The sequence below is a fragment of the Hipposideros armiger genome, unplaced genomic scaffold (genome assembly GCF_001890085.2).
Source record: "Hipposideros armiger isolate ML-2016 unplaced genomic scaffold, ASM189008v1 scaffold_157, whole genome shotgun sequence".
Classification (NCBI taxonomy): Eukaryota; Metazoa; Chordata; class Mammalia; order Chiroptera; family Hipposideridae; genus Hipposideros; species Hipposideros armiger.
In genome coordinates, this window is record NW_017731507.1 from 213,225 (window position 1) to 234,895 (window position 21,671).

The window sequence follows — 21,671 nt, forward strand, 5'->3', positions numbered from 1 at the left end:
CTTAACCAGATTCATCACTCTTTCATGGAGCTCCTCAAACGGACCAAGTAACTCTGTTACATAAACTACCTAATTTCCTTTTCAACATTTCCATAGAGCAAGCAAAGCAGATATGTTATTCCCAATTTACCAATGAGAAAGCAGGTACTCAAAACTCTCACCAATGCCAGAAAACTTATCTGTAACATATTATGGAAAAAGCAGCATTAAGCCAGGTGCTAACTAATATGTCAATGACTATTTTATGATATCTATGTAGCTGTCATTAAATCAGAATTTAAAAAGAAAAAAATCACTCCCTCAAAGAATTTGCCTTCACATGTTGAGTAACCATATTTCCCAAACCTAAAATAGAAGTAAGTATACAATAGAACAAGGAGACGTTATCTGAAATCTCAATGACCCAGAATATCCAAGGCATAGAGGGTATTGTGTGCATATGCGTAGCTACTGTAGATGATGAAAGGCGGCACCTTTATAATTCAGAAAGTTTGACAAATACAAGTAGCTCATCTAGATGCTCTGATTCGTACAGAGTTTACTAACAGTGGACACAATAACCCCTGGGCTGGGACTGTGACCACCTCCCTCCTAGTGAATTGCTTCATATATACAAAGAAAGATGATGTGAGGCAAGAGTAGGTGATGAAGATGAGCCCAAATGACAGACTCCAGTCTGCCCTCCGTTTCTGACACTGCCGTGGGGCCCACACCAAGCCTGTTGACCCCAGGGGTGGTGACGCCCTGTACTAGAGACGGATAGGCCAAGGTCACGAGTGACACCGCCCCATTGAGTTCTGCTCTGAATTCACACTCACTACACCTGAAACTGCTATTAACCTGACATCCTAATAGAGATTTGCTTTTATGGACAAACGGTCCTGATCAACCAAAACAAATATCCAGGTTACTTAACAAAACCAGTCAACTCCTTCTAAGTTACTAAACTGGCATCCTGGTGGGTACATTCGTCTCAGGTGAGCTCAGTCACAGAAGCTGATTCATCCTTGTTGAACTGACAGGAGCTGTTGAGTCTGCCAATCTGAGGGTCCACCTCACTCTGTCAATGGCCTTTTAAGCCAATCACACGCCGACAAATACCACATGCCCCTCCTTCCATAAGGATTGGTCAGGAAAGCCGCCATTTGCACAGGAAGGATAGGTTATTATGCAGCCAATAGCACTCCTCTCCCTACCGATGGGGGAGGAGCGGGTATTCCTGTTCCACTGAGCTTGCAACTGGCCACGACTTGCTGTAGGCAATAGAGTGTGAGGGGGTAGGAAATGGGCAGCAACTTGAAACATTTGTGTGGTTTCATACATCCCCCTGTGCTGTTGTAATCTCCCAGCAGAAAAGTAAACTGCAGGTGGTCACTGCCTCTGCAACCCAGGCCTCAGAAGGAGACAGGTGGGCTAGACCAGATCTTACCTGTAGCCTGTAGACACTTCACCAGATCCAGGTGAGATCAGTCTTGTCCCTCCCGAGCAAGGAATAAAAACGTTTGTTGGATGCCACTGAGATTTTGAGTGTCTTCTTTCTGTTACACTAAAAAAGAAGAAGGTAAAATCAATCAATCAATGAATGAATTAGTGCATTCTGGTGTTTGCTACAATTGCTTGACCTTTGTACTTTTCTTGACCTCTTCATGTTTAGATTACATTTCTGCCCAGGTCAATGCCAGTTACCAGAATGTCCGTTTCTGTCCCCCTGGGTTTGGTTTTGGGCCTCAGGTTTTTTTAGTGTTTAGACGCCAGCTATCTCCAGGAAACGAGTCTGTCCATGGGCTTCTGGGGTCACCTGCATGGCTCCGATTAGAATCCTTCACTTTATTTTCAATCTTCTGGAACAAAAGCTCAAACTGGCACCGTGGCTGGGCCTGCGTTGGCTCTCTCACAATAAGGTCAGCACAGGGGAGGCCGTGGCCTCTGACGGCCCAAGGTCAGGCTACTCTGAAGCCAGAGGCAACTAGCAGCCTCACTGTGCTCTCAGTCCAGACCATGGACTGCTGGGAAAGGCAGAGAACAGAGACCGGCCTCTCCAGTGTCCTAGAAGGTTTACTGGGAAGGCAGAGGCAGGGTGCCTAAGGTGGAACCGTCCCTCCCAGAGCTCGGATGTACTGGGCCTTCTCAGTCCCCGTGGTCAGCTTCAGTGTGGATTTAGATCCAGTTATGGCCGACAGTAAACAAAACTAGGGCTATTAATAGTGAAAAGTGGCTGTGTTCCTTGCTCTCATCTATTGTAGAAGACAAAATCTAGGCATAAACGAAATAACCCCAAATATTTGAAATTAGAGAACAACAAAGATTCAGCACGGCTTAGTTGGTTTACCCAAGGACAGAGGGAGACCTCCCGGGTCAAAGCTGCCACACTGAGCCCCCTCCCCCACACCCCATCCCCCCATCACATCATAGGGATGCTAATGGCATGGATAGGAGGCCACATCAGGAAGTGGATGCAATTAGTGGGAAGGCTCAAAATGATTATAATTTAGGATCTTGAAACTCTTGTGCAAATGACTCTGCATCCGACCAGGACGTTAGTCCAAGGGCACACGGTGGTTCAAGTGACACTCAAAGTTTGCTAAGATTCACCAACCACATGTGCTCTCTCTCTTATCTGACATTTCCGCAGTCCTCATAGGGTTCAAGGTGAAATGGGGAGATAAGGCCAGCAAGGTGTAACAATCATTATTCGTGGTATGTTACAGGTAGCACTGTTTCCACAAATGTATAAAGGTGTTATGAATGAAGGAATACCTAGATAGATATGTAAATTCACTGTCAACAAAGACGGGGATTGGCATTTTGAAATAACAGAAAATATATGCATTGGTCTCTGTTCCCTGTACCTGGCACAGTGCTCCTAAAACCCTTGGAATTTCCTGAGTGGTAAGAGTGTGGCTTGTCCTAATGAGACAACTCCCCGTGGGCTCCTGGATGGCTTCAGGAAGGTCACCAGGAAGACCAAGCCATGATTGGAAGCCGGGAACTTTCAGACCCCCCCCCCATTTTGGGGGAAGGGGAGGAGGCTGGAGATTGTGTTAAAGGTACCTCATGAGCATGGATGAAATCTCCATAAAAATCCCCAGGTATGAGGTTTGGAGAGCCCCCAGCCTGGTGAAAACATCCACGTGCTGGGAGGTGGTGCACCCCAACTCCATGGGGACAGAAGCTCCTTGCTCAGGACCTTTCTGGCCCTCACCCTGTGCACCTCTTCCTCTGGCTGTTCATCCTGGTACCCTTTCTCATAGCGTTCATTATTTAATAAACCAGTAAGCATAAGTGTTTCTCTGAGCTCTGTGAGCTATTTTAGCAAAGGCTCAAACCCAAGGACAATGTCATGGGGACTCTGATTTACAGCTGGTTGCTCAGAAGCCCCCAGACTTGTGACCGGCATCTGAGATGGGGGGGGCTCTTCTGGGACTGAGTCCTGTGGGGTGTGCACTAGCTCTGGTTAGTGCCAGAACTGAATGGCGTTTAGGACACCTGGCTGGTGTCACAGAGAAGAGCTTGGTGTTAGTAATAAATGCACACACCTGTGTCTGGGAATATTGTGAGTGGTAGTGGTGTGAGAAGAAAAATAATTTAAAAATTAGGGGAAGTTTGTTCTTGGTGGAGCTATTGACCATTCACTCTTTTGATACAGCTGTTGCATGGAACTCACTCTGGAAATCGGGGGTGTAGACATGAGAATATATACTTTGGCCACAGGACCGAGTCTGAAGTGAAATTGTGACATTGTTTCTTTAGCTTCACACAAAAGAGAGTCATAGCTTACACTGTCTATACTTAATTTTAAACAAATAGTTTATATAACTAGCAATAGTAGCAAATGTATACAATAAATTTTCTCTCGTTCTTTATAAAAATATTTAAAATTTTCCTGCACTTTTCTATCCCTCAGAACACTAATTACTCTTGTTTTCTTTTAATTAATCCCTCCATCCCCAGTCTACAAGCAAATCTCATTATTGGATGCTAACTTTCAAACACACAGATAAGATATTCTTTGATGAGTCTGTCCCTATAATTATTTGCAAGATAATCTTTCATTTAAATATTAGCAAATCGTTGGCTGTCTCTTTTGCATACTAATGAACTTTTCATTGACAATTCTCTGTGGTTATGTTCTTAGTGCAACTTTTAAAGTAAGTAATGCCCGCTTACAAGCTGACAAATGTGCTGTTGAAACATTTCGTTTTCTATCCACCAGCTGTCCGTGCTGAGAGGCGAGATGTAATGAACCTTCAGAAGAGGCATAGTACTACCTAGTCCATTAGGGTATTTTATTTCTAAGTTTGAGAGCAGCCAGTTGCGAGCTTAAATATTATATCACCGAGCTTTTGATTAGAATGTATTTTGTTATTCATTTTAACCTTTAGATGTTCAAAATGTATTTCTAATTCATGGTTTTTAAAAAAACAGGACCCCAAAAGTGATAGCAGCTACTGTGTTTCTTCACTGAGTGTCTGGAAAGAAGACATGGTGATTCACTTTGAGCTCAATTGGGTTCTAGTGAGTCAGCAACAAAAGAAAATCTCAGTGGGCAAATCAAATAGCTTCCACTCATTTCGTTGTCCACAAAATCCTTCTGGACACCTACTATGTGAATGTCACTGCAGAATGTGTGTACAAGCGTAACGTCAGCGTGTATTCCTGACATAAAACCCAGCATATAGTTGGTGCTTAATCGTTAGAACTCTTTTACCCAACTCTCTATTCTGCTGAGACTTGGGGTATAACAGGTCACAGGAGCTCACAGAGGTGATCACGTCACACCAACATTAAGGGGTGAGCAGGGACACTTTGGGCCATTAGCTCCACGAGATTTTAATTTCCGGTAGAACCCAGAGGATTAGTGGCTGCCGGCCATTGTAAGAGCAGCCAGGCTCTAGCACTGCTCTGCTGTTCATGGAACCAGGGGCCTATCTTCTTTTATCCTGAGCATAAGAGCATTTTGATTGCTGTAACTACTCACAAGGATAGGATTTTCAAAAGCAGCCTGTACCCCAAATACGTTGCCGTAAATCCCTTTTCAGTTTCACAGACCTCCTGCAGAGCACTGCGACTTCCTCTCTTGGGGACTCACCTCTCCTTCTGCTTGAATGCCAGGATTTGTCACTCAAATCCCTCTCAGAGGAGCAACTGCAACCCCTTGCTTTCTCTTCCCTCTTCACAGAACTGTAATGCGGGGTGAACTGAACCTCTGTGTGTGCCTACCAGAGTGGCTGACCCACCAGAGAGAACCCCATGGCCAGGGAACTGGCCTTGCTTTAACACGGCGATTTCACACTCCCCGCAGGCCCTCGGCACGGAATACCTACTCCGCTTGTTCTCCTTTCTGAGGTGAATATTTGACACCTTCTCTCTTCTCACCACACGTCCCACTGTAATTCCCGTCTCCACTCTCAGCAGTGAATCTAACGCCATGGTTTGGAAACCAGTCGACATTACAGAAAAAGAGCTCATTTTTGGTGCAGATGGAGTATTCCTTGAAGGCTGGGTTGCAAGGTTGCCAGTCCTCTCAGCTATTTTGCAGTATTGCCAGTTTCCCTTCCTCTTATTTTACTTTGCCTCCAGCGTAGCTGCCTAGACTTCTGCCAGAGACTCATAATCCTTCTGTACGAGGGGCTGCTGGCTGGGCCAATTATCACCCCCTCCCCTAGTTTTCACTTATTCTTGTATTTCTTTCTCTGAATCCAGGACTCAGGCAGATGCCCGTGAGAGCTGGGCTGGAGGAGAACATCACAAGGGCACTTTTTAGAGCAGAATATGAAGGCGAGCCCAAGAGGTACCGTGAGGAGACACATTTTACTCCGAGTTCTGTCTCGTGAACTCGAGGTGATAAGCTTCAATAAATAACAGACATCATAAGTTTTAAGCCAAATACGTATTTGTCATATGGACAGTGGATGTGAACATGAAAATTGCTTCTACAGATTATTTTAGAAAATTTCCTTATTTGTACTTAAGACATTTCATTAAATATATAGCCTTCATGGACATTTGAGTTTTGTATTTCTTGTAGGACTGATTTAAAGCAACTGAGCTGCACTTGTTAAATCATTTGTATGGAAGTTTATGAAAATGTGATGTCCACCTTCCCTTCCAAACTCTGACTCAATGAAATCAGAAACAATTCACTCATATGTTTCTTCATTTTACAAGAAGAAATATATTGGGTTGTCAGAAAAGTTATGACGTATTTTTCTGTTTTTCATTGCAAAAATGCGTCATGACATTTCTGACAACCCAATACTATTTCTGGTTCTTTAATTCTAGGTTTTGATATTTAAGATAAAATCAAAACAGATAGAATAATTTCAAAGACCTTGCATTCTGTGGGAGGGGGTATATAAAGAACCTACATCTATATATGTTGTTAGATGCATTTCTGTGTGCAAATTGTGATAAATACTATGAATAGGCATAAAACAGGCTCAGGGAAAGGAACTAAACGAGTCAGGGATGGGTAACTTGTTGATACAGAATTGTCAGCAAAGGCCTCATCAGGTTGGACACACGTGATCAGGGACTTGACAGAGAGCAGGAAGCAAGTCCAGGAGACACAGGTGGGAAGGCCCTGAGGAGAAAGGATGCTGCGTGTGCTGGACAGGCGGCCGGGAGGCCAGCAGCTCTGCGGCAGAGTGGCTGAGAGGGCGAGCCGAGGGGAGGAGCTCAGCGAGCGCCACAGGCGGCAGACCGCAGGGGACTGCGTGGGCAACGCGCAAGATGCTGGTAGAGCTGAGATGATGGGGGAGGATTCTTAGGAGGTACGTCACACGCGCTGCCAGGAGACCGAAGCGGATTCCCGCTTTGGCTTTTGTGTTGAGTAGAACCTCGGGAAGGGAAAGGTGAACAAGGAAGTGAAGACACCTGGTGAGAGGTTAACAAGATAATGAATTAAAAGGGAAAACGTGGAGCAGAGTCGGGATGTTGATGGTGGACCAAGTAAGAAGTGGTGAGCTATTAGACGTGCTCCAGGTTTATTTCAAAGGCAAAACCAACAGAATTTGCTGGCAGATGTAATTTGGGGGGTCAGAGAAGGCCCCAAATGGCCGACTGGTTGTGGAACTAAAGGAAGTAGGGAACCCATAAGGAGCAGATTGGAGCAGGGAAAACAAGCATTTGTGTTTTGCTATGTCACCTAGAGATGTCTGGGCAGTCGGGTCACAGGTCACGTTAGTAGGAGGATGAGTAAGGCTGGATGTGCCTGGGGGCTCACAAGGCAGGACTGCTTAGCTGGTGGTTAGATCATGAGTCTGAAATTGGGAGTGACATTCGGACTGTAGATAAAAATTTGGGAGTTTTCAGAATTCATAAGATATTTAAAGTCATAAGAATGAATGATTTTAACTGTAGTTTAAACAAACAAAAAAAAAGAATGAATGAATAAAACTTCCCAGTGGTTAATGGCCAACCAAGAAAGGGGGGGCCCCGGGCCCGGTCCCGCCAGGCCCCGGGGCAGGGAAATTGCAGGTAAATCATTGTGGAGGGGGTATGGGGGGCATGTTTTGTTTTCTCAGTATGACAGGTAGACGCTTATTACACACAATCGTACATTAAAAGGGGTCCGTAGTGCCAGGTGGGAGGAGGGACTGGCTGCATAGGGGGTGGGTGACACTTTGGGGGTGATGAAACGTTCTCTATATTGATTGTGGTGGTTACATAACACTGCAGTTGTCAAAATCTGCTGTGTACTCTGTGGAAATGACACCTCGCTAAATCTAATTAAAATACTGGAAGTATAATTTATGTGGATATTACACTAACCGAGAATTACGTGTATCATTGGTGAACGTCACAACGAGTCAGGGACTAAAGTCCCCAGGGCTAAGGGCTTGGGTTTTTGCAGGCGACTTAAACCAGTAGTGTTTATTGCTACCTGATTCCATGGGTTGCAAACCTGCAGACTATTCGGGAGGAGGATAAATGAACGGAGAATCTTACATCAAAGCTTTGGGGGGGACATCGAATCAGAAGGGAGCCTCCTGGAGCTGCGTGAGGGGCGTGGATGAGTAAGTAGTGGTCGTTTTGAGATTTCAGGAGAAGCAGCGTTCTCTGTGGTGAGCCTGGTTCTTGTTGGAACAAGAACACCCCCAAAAAGTGAGGATTGAGGCTGAGGGTATAAGGGAATTCCCTGGTGACCATGGTTCCAAGGTTAGGATGGAAGTGTTGAGGACACTGGGCATGCGTGGAGGAAAGGTCAGTTTAGAAACATGCAGCGCAGAATGTAAGGGGTGCAGTGGGGGGACCTGGCTTACCAGCAGGTGGTGGCAGATGCTGCGGCATCAATGGTGCACGTGACAGCCTTGGTGCTGCGGCTCTGAGCAGGGCAGGGAGCCCCGAGGCCAGGTCCTGCATGAGGACACAGCTTATGGGGGGGCCCCTCTCCCTTGTGCTGAAAAAGGGAAGTTCCCTTGTGGGAACAGGGAGGTCTTCCCAAGGTCACATGGAGGCTTTGGAGACTGCCTCTCTAGGGTCTAATTCTGTGGCTTCTAATATCTACCATTCACTCGATAAATACTTATAAATGGATGGATGGATAAAGGAAACAGGAAATTAGAGATTAATCCTTTGTCTAACTGCATTTCTTGATATCCAGTCTTGATTTTTAGAATCCATAATGATGTATGACAACGATCTTTCTAATAAAGTGAAACTGTCAATCTCCCCATTCGGATATCTGTTTCATTCATCCTCACTCAGCTCCATCAGAAATCCTGCTGACTGACTGGGCCTGAAAAAATTCACAGGAGTGAAGTCCGCTCTCTTCCGTAGACAACAGGCAGTTGCTTACTCTTGTATTGCGTTAGCTTAACGCGCGATCAGAGAGTGAAACGCCCAACATCTAACCAAGCCGCATCGTCCTCTGATCTGGCTACTTTGGGAGCTGGTTTACACGTTCAAGTTTCTCTCACTGATAGAGCGCTTTCAGGAGACACCATCCCAACACAGGAAGCCAAGAGCCAATAGTTCAGTGTTTATTATCAAGCAGGCTTGACCATGACTAGTTCCAGCCCCCACCATGGCAACCTTGGGTCAGGCAGACTCCAGTGTTGTTACCACGGCAACCTCGGGTCAGGTGGACTCCAGTGTTGTTACAACAGTTTGTGCCTTCCCTGCTAATTTAGGCGGCAGTATTATTGCCATTGGCTTTGACATTTGCTTGTTTTGCTTCTCCTGGGGTTCTTTCTCTTGCCATGATTGTATCCACCACCTTCCACATACCTCTTCAGAAATCAAACATTGATAAATGTGTTTTAAGGACAAAGAGGAAAGCTGTTTAGAGCTGACATGGAATTTTCTCTTCTTCCCTTCACGCTTGTTTACCAGGGAATGAAAGCCACAATTACTTTAACGTGATCATGGGTTTTTGCACCAAGGCTGAATGCACAATTGCTCTTGGCTTGGGGAGTAAGCTTGAAAAGGGAGACACAGAAAGGTGATCAACTGGGTGTGTCTGGCAGACAAAAGGAGAAGGTTCAGGAAGGACAGAGGGCAGAGGAAATGGCTGCAGAACCCTCCCCCCCCCCACCCTGTGCAGAATGTCCACGTGGCAGTTTAACCATTTCCAGACCCCCTTTCCCTTCCTTATTCTTAAATAGCTAATTTTCAAATGGTCCATCAGAGCTGTTAGCCTTAACATGAGGTTTCCACCTTCTCAGTCAGGAATGTGACAGGATTTGATTGGGTTTAATCATGGAAATAGTTTCCTGAAAAGCAGTCTAACTGTGGGGGCTCCTAGGGCTGAGGGGACACCCACACGTGATCTCAGGCACCTTTTAGCTTTGAGAAGCCTCAGGTATCTTATCTTTCCTGGAAAATTCAGAGATGCTAATCTCTAAAAATCATCATATGGTTATTTGAAATGAAATGAAATAACAAAATACGGTAACATCCTATAACATTACATAAGTCTATTTCATAGGTACCAGACTGATGCCAGCCCAGAGTTCCAGCTTTAAAACAGGGCAGAGCAAGGCTTGAATCTATGCTGCCACCTACTGGGCGTGTGGCTTTACACAAGCCTCTTAAGAGTTCCCTCGTCAGTAAATTGACTTAATAATTCCTTTTTTGCAATCGTCAGTAAATTGTCTTAATAATTCCTTTTTTGCAATTTTTTATCAGCATTTTGGCAAAAGGTGCAATGCTTAGACACTGACTTTTGACGGCAGAAATGCTATCCAGAGTTTCCTGATGATAAAAACCACTGGAAACCTTTGTTAAAAGTAGCAGCTGCCAATCCCTCCTTTAGAGAGCCTGATACAGCGGCTTAGGGTGGGGTCCAGAGGGTGCAAACCCTAGGTAAGAAGGGTTTGGGAAAGACTTCTGGAGAATGTGAGATCCCAGCTGGTTTTTGCAAGCTGGTAGGATTTCTGGAGAGGCAGCTTATCGGGAGGCATTTTTAAATAGAGGGGGGATTGACTGACAGGATGTCCTCACAGAGATGGAAGTCTGCAGGGCCCACTACGAAAGGCTGTAAGGTGGAGTGGTTAGAGCGTAAACTGAAAATACAAAGAAATGGGCGTAAGAGTGGAATATCATATACCTGGCATTAGAATCTGAACAGATACAATTCTTACAAGTATGAACAGCAGAAAGAGCCAGGCTTCACTGGGACCACGGCATATATGCTAAACGTTTGGATAATCTGTTAGGCAGTAGAGTCAGATGAGAGATAAACTCATTTCGTCACATATACAGTCACATTCTATCACACATACAGAGTCACATTTCTGTAGACACACTCATTCTCCACACTTGTTAGAGGCAAGCCCGTGAAGACACGCAGTGCCTCCATAGCAGGTCATGAATATAAATGTCTACCCTGAACTTGCCCGTGCTGCCTCCGATGTTTCTCCAGGAGACTGACCCAGCCCACGCGATGGCTCTAAATGGCTTATGTTCTTCTCTAAATATACTGCACTTTTCCGCTCCCTGGAGCCTCAATGCCAGCCTTCAGTAAATGCTACAAGAATCTATTTTGTTGGTGATTTACCTACCTACGGGGCTTGGCCCCCCGCTTCCTTATTTAACTTCCACATTGAATTTAAATGTTTTGTATTTATTTTTCACCAGGAATCATAAGCCTGAGGCCACTGAATGAATCTTGAGTAACAGAATAAATGAGCTGGACTCATTCCAGCACCTAATTCATTTCCTGTGAGCTGAGGGCATTAGCTATTTCGCACCAATAGGATCTCTTTCATTGCACAGGTCTGCCTTCCGTTAAAATTAATTTGAGAACAATCGTAATTGTCAATACAATTTTTGTTGTTGTTGTTATGGGTCTCACGCCAGCATGGAAATGGTTTAGGAAGTACACTGTGAAGGAGTGTTGAATTATCCAAGAAGACATCAGCTGGTGGATTGTAATATCTCCTGAGCGGGTTGCCTGCCTTTAAATTGGTCTTCCTCTCTCTCTTTTTAATAGACTTTATTTTTTAGAGCAGTTTTAGGTTCACAGCAAAATGGAGCAGAGGGTACAGCGGATTCCCCTTACCCACTGCCCCCAGACGTGCACAGACTTCCTTAATATCAATAGTCCCCACCAGAGCATTACATGTATGACAACTGATCAACCTTTATTGACCATAATCATCCAAAGCCTATAGTTCATATGTGTCCCCATTTGGTGTTGTAACAAATGTATAATTATGTGTAGCTACCATTATGGTATCGTACAGTATTTTCACTGCCCTAAAATTCTCTGTACTCCATCTATTCTGCCTACCTTTACATCTAACTCAGCGGTTCTCAACGTGTGGGTCGCAACCCCTTTGGGGGTCCAACGACCCTTTCACAGGGGTCGCCTAAGACCATCGGAAAACAAAAAGATATTTACATTACGATTCATAACAGTAGCAAAATTACAGTTATAGAGTAGCAACGAAAATAATTTTATGGTTGGGGGTCACCACAACTTGAGGAACTGTATTAAGGGGTCGCGGCATTAGAAAGGTTGAGAACGGCTGGAACTCTTGGCAACCACCGATTTTTCTACTGTCTCCATGGTTTTGCCTTTTGCAGAATGTCACATACTTGGAACCATACAATATGTATCCTTTTCACATTGGCTTCATTTAGCCATATGCACTTAAGCTTCCCCCATGCCTTTTCATGACTTGATAGCTCATTTCTTTTTAGCACTGAATAATATTGCATTAAACTAGTGTTTCTTAAACAGTGATTTTAGATATGTATAGGGACACAGCATTAAATCAATATTGAAGTATGCAAGAGTAAGTTATTTCTATTGTTAAGTTGCATTTAAAACTTTTCTGATCATACCAAAGTACATTTTCAGCAATATGACTACTACTGACTACATTTTCCCATAGTGAGGTCAACTTTCATTTTAATATACTACACATGTAAGCAAAAACAAGGAATCCTTGCAAATTAACAGGATATATCTATTGAAGAGTAGAAGTTCACATAAATTTGATAACATTAGTGGGTCACGTGACTGCTGCAAAATTATAAAGGTCATGTTATAATAACAGTGGTTTAGGAAACTCTACAGCCAAGATGGCGTTTTGAAATCCAATTGTGATTGTGCCGTACCCTTCTCAAAGGCCTTTCACTGAAGCCTCATCTTAGAGCAAGTACTTGAGGCTTCTCTTTTTCTAATCTTCTGCATTCAGTTCACCAGCAAATCATACCTCTAAAACACATGTTGAATCTGGGTGATTGTCTCAATTTCCACTGCCAGTTTAACCCGTCACCATCATCTTCTACTTCCTAAATATCAGAGGAGTCTCCTCAATCCACTGTCTCCCTCTGCTTTTCTCACTCCCTCAACCCCAATCTAAGCAGCCAGAGTGATCAGCTCACTTAAATTATCAGGTGATTGGTAACTTGTGAGCATGTGGTGGTTTTCAGCTCTACTGAAAACCCTTCAAATACTGAGAACATGATTGAACTAAGAGTCTGAGGAGGGTGAGGGGCATTTACTTTCCAGGCTTCAGAAGCCCTAAATATTCAGGACCCCGACTATCTCTCCGGCATCACCTCCTCCTGGGCTTCCCATTTCCAGCCACACTGGCCTTCTGTGGCTCCCAGGAAAGGCCAAGTTCATGTCCCGCATAGGAACTTTGCACTAGTTGACATTTATGGCTGGGATGTGCTCCCACCCACCCTCCACCCCTAAACAGCACCGAAGGCACACCCATTCATGCTAACACTAGTTTTGGGATGGAGCCATCTATTAATCGGCTCACTCTTTCAACTAGTCTCCATTAAGCAAAGTCCTGAATGAGGAGTTTGGAATTAGCGGGAGGAGTAAAAATGGCTCCTGCCTGTTATTGCTTAATCAGGATGTCCACGGACTCTCGGACTCTCACTTTTGTATCTAAAGACTGTCTCCAGGATTCAACAGCTGATGCCACACCTGACTGGCAAGGTGTGACAACGGACACTCTGGGCAAAGAAACACTGCATTCCTGCTATATCACATTCCACATTCTTTGTTCTAAATCTTCTTCTTGCCTTTCTTTTTTTTTTTTGTACCGTTGCCAAAGCAAGCCCATCTGGATCATGGGGAAATCTCAAGAGCCCTTAATATTCTAATGTCTGGAGCAGAGGAAGCCATCTTGCCTTCTGCATGCCTTCTTTTCCCCAGACCTATGCTATTTGTCAACTCCTGTTCCTGAGTAAGTGGATCACTCAACCGAAGGGCCCGCAGGCTCTCCCTGGCTTCCACGCTCGGGCTAGGACAACGCCAGGAAAGGCGTGACCAAGGTGCAGAGAGACCTCTCCTTTTGTGCCACCTACCGACACGTCAGCTCCTGTTTTGCTTCCACTGTCTTAACCCTTGATTTCATGTTCTCATGTGAGAGATTCTTCTCCCAGAAGAGAGCGAGACTGAAGAAGTGAGGAGAGAGGGGTGGGTGGAAGCCTCCTAGACTTCTGTGGAGTCTAAGGAAAGTTCAGCAAAGCCATCATGTCCTTGAGCCAGCGTGGCTGACAAAGGGTCCCCACGTCTCCCAGAAATGCGTCTGCCTTGCCATCTGCGCTGCACGCATCATGGGTGGGGGGCAGTCATGAGACGTGTGGCCAGAGTGAAAATGCAGCTATAGCAGCTGGGGCCTTCTATCAATTACATTCCATGGAGTGGAAATCTGCCAGGCACATGCTCTGTGGGCCGATAGAACTGCCTTTTACTCAAGAAGAAAACCAATTTTTGACATCCAATTGGTGCTCAATAAATGGTTTCATTTTTTTTCCTTATGAGAGTAGGCTAAAAAAAAATAACTCAGTGATAAGAAGGTCCCATCCTGCCCTCAAGCAGATTACTATATAATGATAAGTTGACACATCAAGTGGTGAATTTAGAAAGAAGAGAGAAGACTGACTCCTCCTATGAAGGGCACCAAGAATGATCAGTGGCAAAGAGAACCCCCTAAATACATCGGAAAAGAATATGCACACGTGTTTTATGGCCACTTTTGCTTTGGTTGGATGAGATTTGAACGGAAAAGATTGGAGGAAATTGTATTCTGACAATATGTCTATTAGCCTTGGCCCTGTTAATTTAAGGAGGATACATCTATGAATATTTAAATGTATCAAGATGTTAAAAAGGGATACCTGATATATTTAAATATGTAAATATATATATATATATATATATATATATATATATATATTGCATGCATAGGAATAAGTCAGTTTTGCAACGACTTTCAAATACAGTAATACCTTGGTTTGTGAGCATAATTCGTTCCGGAAACAAACTACTCATATTGCAAGACATCGCTCGTTTACCACGTTAAAATGTATTAGAAATGTTTGCTCGTCTTGTGGAACACTCGCAAACCATGTTACTCGCTATCCAAGGTTTTAGTGTACTTTTAAAGAAATATTGTAGATGAGATCATATCAAGTATGTTGTTTGTCACCAGGACTTGAAGTCAAGAGCACATATCCAAAAATCAAAAAGGACTCGGGAGTAATTACAGCCAAAACGAAGTACTTTCTGGATAGCTAAGATGAGAAGCAATAAGCTTGAAACTGTAAAAGAACCAAGGAAGGGTTTATAATCACATCGTCCCTAAGTAGATTCCATTTCTCAAGAGCATGTGATAAAGGTAATGATTAGCACTCGGAGCAAAGAGAAGGAGAAACGTGCCGCTCGTTAATCTGTTCTCACTGCTGCATATCACTGGCAACTTTTTCCCTGAGTGTGTCTGGTATATTTTAGCCCCAGCTGGCTAAGGCAGTCGCTTCTCTTTCAGAGCTAAGCTTCTAGAGCAGCGGTTCTCAACCTGTGGGTCGCAATCCTTTGGGGGTCGAACGACCCTTTCACAGGGGTCGCCGGGTACTCATATGTGGGCGTATCTGCATGTGGGCCTGGAGACGGATAGAGGAGCAGGCGTCTCGGTTCCTAAGACCATCGAAAATATGTGTTTTCCAATTGTCTTAGGCGACCCCTGTGAAAGGTTGAGAACCGCTGTTCTAGAGGCTCCCTCTCTCCCCAGAGCCCTTTTTTCCCACAGGGCACTGCCCACGGACATCACCAGGCCCATCTGAGCGCTGCCATGCTCTGCCCAGCGGCGGTAAGCTGCCCCTTCATTGTGCTGTCATTGCTGCAAATTAGAGTCACACATCCGTGGACCTGGCTCTATTTACTCAATAATGAACATCATTTAACCCCATCTCACTTTCTTTGTGACCTTCTGTTAAGTGATTTAGTAGGGAAAACACCAGAGACTTATTTCAAGCTTTGGACTGAAGGAGTTATGCGGCCCTGGGGAATGGTGGACCGCATGGATTAATATGCTCTCAGCTCCCAGTCTGTTTACATCATGGATCAGATGAAAACTAACTCAGATGGAAACGGTCATAAACATCAATCACACCCAAAGTTTGAAAAACCCGAAGCTTAATAATTGTATACGCCATTATTCACAGAATATACAAAAGTATGCTTCTGCATAAATCAGTGTGGCTGTAGGTGCCAGTTTCTGGGGAAAAAGAGGCAGATATATTTTTAGTAATGACAGCATCGTTGCTGAATGAATAAAGAACAGTCGCTTACAGAGTAGTGGAAGGGAGGTACTCTGGGAAGGCGTTCACTCCTTCAGGAAATATTCCACAAGGTCCTACTGAGTATCGGGCACAAAGTACCCAAAGGGAAGATGACCAAGTGCCTCAGCGCTCCCTCCTGGACTTGGGGGGCCACGTTCCGGAACACAGGGCCAGCAAAGGCTGAAGAGAAGCCCTTGTGTGGCCGAGACTCCCGCATTAATCCAGACGACCGTGGGGAGGTTTCTGATGCTTGTAGGTATATGGCAGAATTATGTGCTGTTTGTCTAACCCTCTGTTGGGCGCAACTGATCTCACAGGTGCATTGCACACAAATTTTCAAATATGAAATACGTCTTTACTGTACTAAGTCACAAACATGACTGGCGATAGGTTACGGTGGAGGGGGAAGATACGGAAGCGATGAGTCACGATACTTAACTGTTAGATATTTGAAAATTTGTGTGCAACGCATCTGTGAGCTCCGTTGCGCCTGACGTTAAGTGACTCTTGAATGCTTATGAAAACCACTTTCGTTAGAATTAGTATTGATAACGATAGCACATATATTTCTTTTAAGCTGACCTGGGACCGGCACACAAAGTCCATTTTCAGTTTCCCGTCTGACTCCACAGCAGCCGCGTGGGGACCACCCCCATCCCTGCACTCCCAGGTCCCGTGTCCCTAAGCTTCCCATCGCATGAGTCAGCCACTCTTGGTCTGAGGGCTTTCCCAGCTGCAGGGGCTGGTTTGGCCTGCTCGTGGGTGGGAGGCGGGGAGAGTCACAAGTTCTGGAATTTACCATCCATCCCCCAGAGCAGCCCTCAGTCAATGGCAGCTGGAGTTTGGTAGACAAAGACCCCAGCTTCCTCACGTCCCTGGTGGGACAACGCTGCAGTGTGTCAGACACAACTTCCCACAGGTCCCCAGTTCCCCAGGGGCCACCTGCTCATTAATGCAACCTGACCTGGCTTGCTCACTTCCTTGCCCAGCTCCCTACTCCCCCACTGGGCCATCCTGAGGTCACCTCCCAAGGGAAAGGCTTGCAATCCCATTCTGGACTCAGGACCCTCTTTGAAGACAGACGTCAAACATACAGTGCAGCAGGCAAGTAGCCCTAGTTCCTGTGAAACATGGGACCCAGGCCCAGGGCAGCTCAGCACCTTCTCAGGGTCACAGAGGTAGCAGAGGCAGAGCATTCAGGTGAAGGGAAGAGAAACGGAGATTGGCGAGAGGGCTTAGAATCAGCAGACGTCAGGGCCCCCAGCAAAGACACCATTCCTACCAGAGAGGTGCAGCCTAAACAGAGGAAAGTAGATGCCCTCTGTCCAATAATAATACTTGTAGTGGTGTCTAGTGAGATAGCAGGGAGAGAAGAAAACCCCTCCTGGGCCTGGTTTGTTTTATAAACACAAAGGAGGAAACGCTACATGCAAAATAACAGCTGCACACCAGGTTTGCAGCAAGCAGCCTACCTCAACAGAGAGTCTTTGGAAAGTGAATGTCTTAAGATGAGCCTGGCCCTTTCCTATAGAAAAACGCAATTTTTTCAATTCACGGTATTAGAACAGGAACAAGTATGGCTTTAAAACTCAGATACTGTAAGAGAGTTAAAAAGAAGAAAAGTGTAATGAAACTGACAGAACGATCAGCATAACAAGCAAGTTAACTTTATTGGAAAAAACTACTCTCTGGTTTCTTGCATGTTTAATATTTTGGTCTGTAGCTTCAATAGTTGAAGGCAGCTCACCTGGATTGAAAAGGCTGGCGTTGTGTGTGTGTGTGTGTGACCTCTAGTTGTGCAACAAATGAACCCAAACCCCGGTGGCGTGACCGTCAGTTAAGTTCCCGTGCTCAGGAAGAAGGCCGGAAGAGACAGCAGTGAGGGTTTGCCTTACATGCATTTTTACGTTTTGAGTTTTGACCCTACGCCTTATTTAATTTTCAGTATTAAAAGAAGCAACGTCGTTTTCCTTTAAGACGTGGAATCATCTCATCCCCTTCTCCCCTCAGCCCCGTCATGACTGCCCAGAATCCCCGACGGGGCAGCTGATTTTGTAGCTGACATTGTCATGGTCCTCAATGCTCCATATTAAGTTACTCTTCCCATCTTCTAGTCAGATAGGTCCTAATTCTTGTGTTCCCTTTAAATGTGAGACAATTAAGGAGCAGAGGAAACGAGTAAGCTACTTACCCAGAGAGAAAGTCTCACAGAAGGAGCACACAGGATGGAACCCAGGCCTTTGGGACACACAGTTATTCCAACTTCCAGGGCAAACCAGTGCTGCAGACACAGGCCCTTGTGTAGCTGCCAAGTTTAAAGGGAGGCCTTCCTCATAGGGGAAGCAGCTGTCCGTGCAGCCTGGGTTATCCTGGAGGTCACAGGCTTTGCTTTGGGTAAGGTTTTCTAGTTTTTGGCTCTCTGGAAGGATTTCCATGGGATAGAGGGTGGTATGAGTGCAGAACTATCACCCATTCTCTCTCTTCTGATATTTATTCATTTGGGGAGAACAGCATCCCAACCTTAAAAGGCGTTCATCTCAGCTCCTTGTCATTTCCAGTCAATTGATGACGCAGGGCGAGCTGTGGCCTGTTCAATCAATGCCATTATGACTGAGTGCCTCCATGGAGGTTCAGTGGTCCGGAAGGTGGTCCCATCCTCAGTGTATAGCTTCGCGGCTAGAGAAAAGCTGAAGTGCTCATCAACCCTGTTGCCCTAACTATAACCTTTCGGCGGCGTTAGAGATAATGGCACCCGTATTTTCCACACTATATTGTTGAGGACAAGACAGCTCGGCTAGCCCTCAGAGGCCTCAGGCAAACGAGTCCGGCTGCGCACTGGGAAGTGTCCACGCTGCAAACGGAGTGTGCGTGGAAGAAGGTGCCACACACAAGCTGAGGCACAAAGCACGAGGCCCTGTTGGGTGGGAGAAGAAAGGTGAGGGGCCCCCACTCTCCCCCATTGGCCACTGTACAGGCACCCAGTCACAGTGACGGGAAAGGACGTGCACCCACAGTTTTAATAAAGCGTCGGACCAGCGGTTCACAATCAGGGTGGTTTTGCTGCCACAAGGGGCATTAGCAAAACCTGGGTGTGTTTTTAGTTGTCACAACGAGCGGCGCTACTGGCATTTCGAGGGTGCAATCCAGGGGCGCTACTAAACACCCTACAGTTCACTGAACAGCCCAACCCAACAAAGAATTACCAAGCCCTGACGCTAAATGGTTCAAAGGTGAGAAGCACCGATTTAGACACATAGATGATGGCAGAAAAAGAGATTAATAAACAGCTATAATTGTTTTGATGGCAGTGTGCAGAGCCTGCAGAAGGAGAAAACTGCTTGACCCTCCTGAGTAGCAATGTTTGAGATGAGCTGAGAAAGTTGTACGAGACTCTTCCTAAGACCAGCGATGGGGAGATATCGCAAAGGAGCGAGGGCTGCTGTGTACATTGGTCACAGAAGAGCAGGTGTGTCCTGCGAGAACCTGAATGTTGCTGGGGTATAAAGTGCATGCTGGGTGACCTGTGTCTGGGGAGAGGTGGTTACAGGTCAGGCGGTTGCTGGGCTGTGGCACAGCACTTACTGACCCGGGGCAGTAGGCACTTCTCAGGGGCTTAATCATACATTCAGTCATTTCCAAGGAGAGCTCACAGCAACGCTAGCAATGATTTCTCCTTTCTTAAGGGTAGACCTTAGCAAACATCCTGGGTGTATCAACACAGGTTTTTATGGATAAGTAGTTGGATCTTGGAATTTCCCAACATAGCCTAGAGACTATCTAAGCTTAAACTCCCTCAATTTTATATTTTATAGTCATCTGACATTTTTCAGAAAATAAAGCTATTGTACAGCTAAATAGGGAAAATGCAGTCTTTTTTGTCCTCTACAGGGAAAACCCCAGTTCTTCCTACTGTTTTGCTCCTGTGTGTCCCCTTTACTATTCACACAGGACACTTCACCTCTGATACTGCTGGTCACCAAATATATGGGAGGTTTTCCCCCACAACAAGCATTTTCTGTGACATCAGCGAGCGCGGTGTCCTATGATTTCACTCAGTTCTAACACTATCTACCTAAAGATAGTGACAGATCCCAAGGTTAAGGGCTTGGTCTCACAAGACCGATATCTGGTGTATCTTTCTCTTCTTATAAGGACACCAGTCTCTTGGATTAGGGTCCCTTGGGGTTTCATTTAACCTTAATTACCTCCCTAAATGGCCCATCTCCCAATAGTCACATTGGGGGTTAGGGTTCAATGTATGAAATTTGAGGGCACACAATTGCATTCATAACCTATACTTAGGTTCAGAAACTAGAACAAAGCTTGGGGCCTGAATAACCAGAGACCTAGCTACTTTCGAGTTCTGTAAAGGGTCGGAGAAGAGGTGAGTAAACCTGAGTTGTCAGGGGTTGGAAGTGCCATGGTTGGGCCGCGAACGCCTGTGGGGGCTCTGCCCACAGCCTCCAAGCAGGGCGCAGGGCCCGAGGGCTCTGTTGTAGTTTCTCAAAATTCCAGATGAAACCAGAGCCCAAACAAATCAGGATGCTCATCTCCCCCTCAGGGCAACAGAGGATGCCCCAGGCACAGCGTGCATGAAACACACTCTGGGAGAGAAAAAAACACACAAAAATGAATGCCAACAAATTTTAATTACGGTCCTTACACTTAATGCTATAAATGTCTTCAGCCGTAAAGGCTTGTACGACTTGTGTTCTCTGAGGAGAGTGACCTGAATATGGCCTAGATTCTCGAGAACAAAGGCTGTGTCTTGGAGACGGCACAACTGTCCTTGCAGTTTGTCCATGTTCTATTTTCAGGCAAAATTAAAAAAAAAAAAAAGTAAACATCAGCCTTGTAACTAACAGCCTCTCCAAAAATCGTTACTACTCGTTCATCCCTGATGAGATGCAGACGCGGTAGAGTGAAAACACGAAAGCACCAGAAACACCACCCTTCGCTGAAGCCCAGTAGCCTCCTCTGGCGGCGTCTCTTCATCTCCATGGTGGAAAAAGCACCGTCCAGCTTAGGCGTGGGTGCAGGCGGGTCCAGAGACTGACAGCGAGTTCTCAGAGAAGCTCTGGTCATGCTGTAAACCCAGAGCCCTAAAATGTCCTTTGAGGAGATATCCCCTTTCTTTGAACTTGGCCATGGGGAAAAGGGGTTTGGCTTTGGGGCCTCGGGACAGAGCTCTACCAGGAAGTGCAGGCTTGGAATCCGGCACAGGTGTCAGCCCTTAGTCCTTTCTTACTGATGAGGTGACTTGGCATTTTCCTAACCTCCCTAAGTTTTAGTCATTTCAACATGGATTTTATTTATAGGAAGCTACAAGTACATTCTTCTCTGGCTAATATGAGGCTTAGATGGGAATAAATATCCCACGAGGCAATAGTAGCGTCAGTAAGTGGTGTCTTCTTACTGCCTTTAGGCGTGGCCCAGCCACAGAATGAGAGAGCCATAATTTTGAGGTGGTAGACACATTCATGTTCTCTTCACCAGGCTTAGTAGTCCTCGCACAGGGCCTGGGAACTCCGATGGGCCCCAAACTACGGCAGTGGTTCCCCACTGGTGGGTGTGATTAGGGAATCCAGGTGAGAGTTGAGGTGGGGGTTGCATTTTCTACATGAGAATTAGATTCG

At 45.5% G+C, this 21,671-nt stretch overlaps 1 long non-coding RNA gene across 4 annotated transcripts in view; it reads right to left on the minus strand.

The window, feature by feature from the left end:
* The window catches only part of LOC109387412 (uncharacterized), a 179,252-nt gene that overhangs the window by 92,152 nt on the left and 65,429 nt on the right, over positions 1–21,671 (minus strand). For all 4 annotated transcript variants that reach the window (XR_002124985.1, XR_002124987.1, XR_002124986.1 and 1 more), the window contains exon 3: positions 1,430–1,546. This is a non-coding gene — a long non-coding RNA (uncharacterized LOC109387412). The remainder of the gene's footprint in view (positions 1–1,429; positions 1,547–21,671) is intronic.